Below are 6,400 nucleotides of genomic sequence, written 5' to 3' on the forward strand. Positions count from 1 at the left end.
AATTGAAGTGTTAAACATGCATGTTGAGGGTAATCACCTTATCCAAAAACGTCTTAAAATACGTGTCTATAGACCTGATTTATAGAGGAAAGTGAAGCCTCTCAAATCCACTAGCTCAACAGGGAGTGTGGTAGGCGGCAGGTCAGACTGTACGGCCTCTGCCTCTCTGCAGAAGACTACTCGTCACATTTGGAGATGCCCACCGTCTTTATCCCGAAGGTTCATCTTCTTTGCATTGCAGGCCGAGGCAGGGAAAACCTGAAACAGCAGGACCGCCCTAAATAGGCCAGATCGCCTGATGCATAGATGGCAGCTGACTTGTGGCGGATGATATGCTGTCTTGATTATGCACCAGTAGAGCTGACCGATGTTCAACCGGTGCACAATTAGCAGTTCTTCTGCCTCTAAATGGAAAGCAAACCACAAATTCGAGGAGCAGGTGTTCCAGCTATTTATGGTAAAGCTCCTGTTCCACCAAACTATAAATGGCCTCCTAATTAACAGATGTATTGTCACTCTTTACATTATTGCCAAATGGAAATAGATGTGTCACTTCTCATTAAACTAAGTTCAAATTGAAGACTGAAATGAAGACAGAATTGAAACAGGTTACTACATATAGTGGTTGCCACAGATCAGACCATAGCATAAGTTTGAAGGGTTACAATCAAGTAGAGCAGCTGCATCATGAAGGAATAACTGACACAATAGTGAATCAAACAATATCATTTATAAGCAATATCATGTCAACGTAACGTTTTGAACTACAAAAAACACAGAAATTCAGCAGTTATAGTTAGCAGAGCTGGCTATAACTTGAGCCCCTTCCATGCACTGCTAATAACCTCACATATTGATGGCATAGGACATGTGTTGAGTGATGGAATATGTAAGTTCATAATCAGTGAATGGTAGGGACACAAGTTCTAGTTAGCTCTCCTAACTATAACTGTTGGATTTCTGTATTTTTTAAAGTAAAAAACATTATGATGGCCCTGCCATAGTCTCCAAAATATTCCATCACTTAACCGTTGTTTTTTACAGCAGATTTCTGGGGTTTTGTAGCATATAGTTATATTATATTACTATACGTAAAGCCAACCATATATGGCCTGGGGGTTGATCATAGTATGTGACCTGTCACCAGGCCCTGCAGCCAACCCATTGCAGGAAAGCAAGCTCATGCCATGCATGGTCTTTGGCCGTGTGCTGCTTGCAATTGGCTACAGGGTCTGGCCTGGTGTCAGGTACTGAAAGCAACACTCCACGGGCAGCCAACCCCAGCCTTGCATGGCCTTCGGCTGTGCAGTATGTGGTTGGCAGCAGCCTAGGCTCTATGAGCAACTCCCACCAACAGACAGCTTCCTGTCAGGTGAGGGAGTCATTCAATTACATGTTCCCAAGGCACTATTGGCACTGAGACCCCATCAGCAAAAAGAAATGGCTTTAGGGGAGGGGAACACACTTTCCCAAACCCAAGCCCAAATAGGCCATGAGACACCATCCACTGTGCCATACACTAATTATATTGGACAGGGGTGCGAGGCCCCCGCCTAGAGCCCAAATGGTCCCAAAGGGACCCTGTACCCCGGGCCCTAAATTAACTATAGGGGAATGGGTGCGTGCCCACTAGAGCCTTAGGATGCCCCAGAGACCCCATCCCCAGTGCTAAAAAACATGGTTTTAGAGGAAGGTGGCTTGTGACCGTTATGCCCAAGCCCAAATGAGGCCTGTGGAACCCTTTCCAAGGAGACATAAATGAACTATACCCTGAGCTCAATGAGTCCCAGAAACCCCATCCCTTAAATGCAGGAGATGAGAGTGGCCTCCTTTTAGAGCCTTAAGAGGCCTTGGGACCCCGTCCCCGGAAATAAAAATTATTATTTTAGGGGATAGGCAATGGCCTCCCTTCCAAAGCCCAAATGAGTCCCGGGACCTTATCCATGGGGCCAACCACTAATATTATGGAATAGGATATGGGGCCCCCTGCCCCTCATCTTAAGAATCCCTGGGGACCATATCCCCTGGGGACAGTCACTAATAATAGGGGAGGAAGTTGCAACCCTTATCTCTAAACCTTCTTGGTCCCTGGGGACCCTACCCCCCTGGGCTGATTACCATAATGAAGAAGTGCCCCCCTCCTTGAGCTCATTAGGCCACAGGGACCCCATCCCCCAGACTGAATTGCATAAAAAAGAGGTCCCATTGGTGCTATCCCCCAGGGCCAATTACCATAATTAAGAAGAGTGGGGCCACACAGTCTGGCCAGGGGACCCTGTACGAAGGGAGAATAAATTAACTAAAGTGGAGGGGGCACATGGCCCGCCTCCCTGAGCCCAAATGAGTCCCGGGAACCGTATCCCTTAACTACAGGGGAAGGAGGTGGCCTCCTTCCTGAGCCTCAAGAAACTTAAGACACCTTGGGACCCCATCCCTCAGCCCAAACACAATGATTTCAGGGGGGTGTAACGTGGCCTGCTTCCTGAGTCCAAATGAGCCCTGGGGACCTTTTCCCCTGGGACCAACCACAGATACTATAGGAGTCTCATGTGGCCCCCGCCCCTAGACCTAAGAGTCACTGGGGACCATTTCCCTCAAGTACAATCCCAAAACTTTGGGGAGGCAGTGTCAACCCTCATCCCCGAGCCTTCTTGGGCTCTGGGGACCCTATCCCATGGGCCAAATTCTAAGGGGCGTGGGGTAAATGGCCCATATCCATGAGCCTCATTGAACCCCAGGGACCCCATCCCCAAGGCCAAATGCAGACAAGAAGGGAGGAGGCATGTGTCTACCTCACTGAGCCTTGTGGGGCTCCGGTGTCCCCCATCTCACAGGGCCAATTAACATCATTACGAAAGGTGGGGCCATGCAATCCCCTTCGCAGAGACTTTTGTGGCCCAAGGACTGCACACTAGATGTCATAGATAAGGCTCTACACAGGCTTGGGAAGGTGGGCTGTGCAGACCTCCTCCCCTTTTTTTACTAATTAACCCTGAGGGATAAAGTCCCCGGTACCTGTAAAGGCTCAGGAAGGGGTGCCCCTCACTTTTAATATACAAATTGGCCCTAGTTAATGGGGTACTCTGGCTTATATAGGCCTGGGGGGCTCTACACCGCCCTCTTCTTAAACTTTAGGGCAGGGGATTAAGTTTCCAAGTCCTGTAATGGCTGCCAGCATTTACTTCACGTTTCTGGCAGCCAATCGCTGCTGCAGGAATTTGACTACAGCAGAAAAAAGCTAGCTGGGCCAATCAGAACAATCAATTTTTTTTTAATTGTGTTTGAGGCACTCTCAGCAGAGTCCCTCGAACCCAACCGTCTAGCTTGATATATATTTTTACACCTTAATTTCTTAAAAACTACTGAACAGATTTACACCAAATTACAAAAATCTTTTTGTAGTAGTGTTATCTGAAAAAGTCTATTGAAAATAGATGGAGATTTTGTTTTTTTAGACCCCCCTAACTCTTGGCAGATCACTCTAAACATTCCAAACTCAAACAATGTAAAAGAGGGCACTTTTTGGGTAAGTTTGTTAGAGGTTTGTCAAACAACTCAAAAAGTTAATAGCAACACAATAAATTCATTTTCTATGGAAGCGTAATCCTAACTATAACTACTCAGTAACACAATAAATGCATTTCCTATGGAAACATAATCCTAACTATAACTACTCATTGAAAGACACTAGTTGAGATATAATTACATTGGGAAAGGGAACACAAGCACAAGCATTATCACATGATATCATTAACCAAGTGTGCAAACATTTAAAGATGAACAGCGCCGCTCTTTTCAGTTGATAAAGGCTGAATGGAAAGCCGAAACGAGTCCTGAGTGCTTGCATGAAAATAAAAAAGATTGAGAGATTTTTGGGGCAAAAGTCACATTGGGAGTTGTGTTTTTCTTCATGTACCATATACAGATGTAATAAACCTTCATGTTCAAGCTAATCAGAGTGTGCGTCTTCTTTGTTTCTGAAGCCAAGGAATGATTGAATGGAAGGTTCGTCAGACCTCACATCCAAGTGCGCCCTGCCACCATCAGGGTTGCGAACGACTGTGAGAAGTGTGGGCTTGGAGACATATATATCTGTCTATCTATACAAATATATGTGTCTAAATAACACTTAAAATATTAGCAATTTCATAACACAATACTAAATGAATTAGCAAGCAAATAAAATCTAAAGAATTAAAAAAACACAATTACTAAATATATGAACATTTTGAAAAAATGCAAACTATCTCAAAATTATATGTAACCAATAGTACAAAAATATTTGAGTCTGGGAACATTAGATATACTATGCACACTCCAGTTTATGCAAAAGTGGGAAAAATGTTGGACCTCCGATGGGTTAGATGAACTTTTCCCACTCCAAACAACTCTACAATAGGGAGAGCGTTAGACTTCAGAAAAGTTACATTTACTATTCCTATTCCAGTCAGTGCAAAAGAAGGGAATATTTCGGGCTTCAGAGAGGTTACATTAACTATTCCCACTACAAACAGTGCAACAGTAGAAACAGTGTTAGACTTTGGAGGGGTTAGATTTACTATTCTCAGCCCAAACAGCGCAACAGTTGGGATAGTGTTTGACTTTGAAGAGGTTAGATTTACTGCTCCCAATACAAACTACGCACTAGTAGGGACACTGTAAGACTTTGGAGGAGTTTAAATTATTATTCCCACTCCAAACAGTGCAAAAGTGGGGAAAACGTGGGTTGTAGGAGGAAATATATTTACTATTCCCAGTCCAAATAGTACAACAGTAGGAAAGGTGTTGAACTTCGGTGGGGTTATATTTACTGTTCCTGCTCCAGTCTATGCAGTAGCAGGAAAAAGCTTTGTACTTTGGGAGAGTTACATTTACTATTTCCACTTCAGTCTAAGTAACAGTAGGAAAAGAGTTCCATACTGGATTTGTTATGTTCACTATTTCTACTCTATTCGGGTTAACAGTAGGGAAAGTGTTGGACTTCGGAGGGGCTAAATGTACTATTCCCACTCCAAAAAACACAACAGTAGGGAAAGTGCTGTACTTGGGAGGGAGTACATTTACTAATCCAACTCCAACAGTGCAACAGTAGGGAAAGTGTTGGACTTCAGAGGGGTAAAATGTACTATTCCTACTCCAGTTTGTGCAACAGTAGGTAAAGCATTGGACTTTGCGTTAGTAACATTTAGGGGTCGATTCCGATTCGGTAAAATCCCCTACGAATAGCTGTACGGAGCATTTTTCCCGTACAAATCGTACACCTTTAACGTCCCCGTAAGTACGATGAAGTACGATCCGAACCCAAAGCAGATCTCCATACGAATCGTACGAAAGACCATACGACTTAAAAATCTGTACAAATCGCAATCAGAACACGCAGTACGTGACGTCCGTACGGACCGAAGCAGCTTTTTCCGAACCAACAAGTACGATTCGTCACGACAACACACCGTACAACGCTTTTTCTACGGGAGTGTAAAACATCCGTAAAAGCATATTTCGACTTAAACCGCGTACAAAACGCCCCCCCTGGGTACGCGAGTACACCCCATGATTGCAGGGGTATGGTGCATAGGGTTACGTGCATCGGGGTACGGTGCGTAGGGGTACGGTGCGTAGAGGTACGGTGCATAGTGGTACAGTGCATTGGGGTACGGTGCATAGGTGTACGGTGCGTAGGTGTATACTGCATAGGTGTACGGTGCATAGGGGTACAGAGCATAGGGGTACGGTGCATTGGTGTACAGTGCATAGGTGTATGGTGCGTAGGTATACGGTGCATAGGTGTACGGTGCATAGGGGTACAGAGCATAGGGGTACGGTGCATACTCCCATGATTGCAGGATTACGGTGCGTATGTGAATGTGTGGCTCTCCGTACGAATTGCTCATACAACGATTTCAGTATGAATCGCGTTCTCGGTCCCCGGTCCCAATCAGACTTGTCGGGTCGTACAGCATGTTTAAGATTCATACGGTTCACAGTGAGGGTCCTGTGTCGTACGGATTTTTCCTTGCTTTTCGTACGGTTCACAAACATTCAGAGATATTCTTTTCCTACGGATCGTACTACGTGATTCGGGCGGATTTGTACGATTCGTATGGAAATGGCTATGAATTCGAATCATCGTACGGATTAGTTTCCCGAATCAGAATCGACCTCTTAATATTCCCACTCCAGTCTATGCAACAGCAGAGAAAGTACTTCACAGTACATATTTGAATAACCCTATTCATATACAGAAAATATTGAACTCTTAATGTAAGCATTAATATTAATTAACATAAAAAATATATCTATATAATTACGAACCATAATCAATTGAATCATTATCATATAAAAAAGTTAATTAAATGTTGCTTAATTAGCTTCCCACCCTATACTCCTATGAACGTAGCAG

The sequence above is a fragment of the Lissotriton helveticus genome, chromosome 12 (assembly GCF_964261635.1).
Source record: "Lissotriton helveticus chromosome 12, aLisHel1.1, whole genome shotgun sequence".
Taxonomy (NCBI): domain Eukaryota; kingdom Metazoa; phylum Chordata; class Amphibia; order Caudata; family Salamandridae; genus Lissotriton; species Lissotriton helveticus.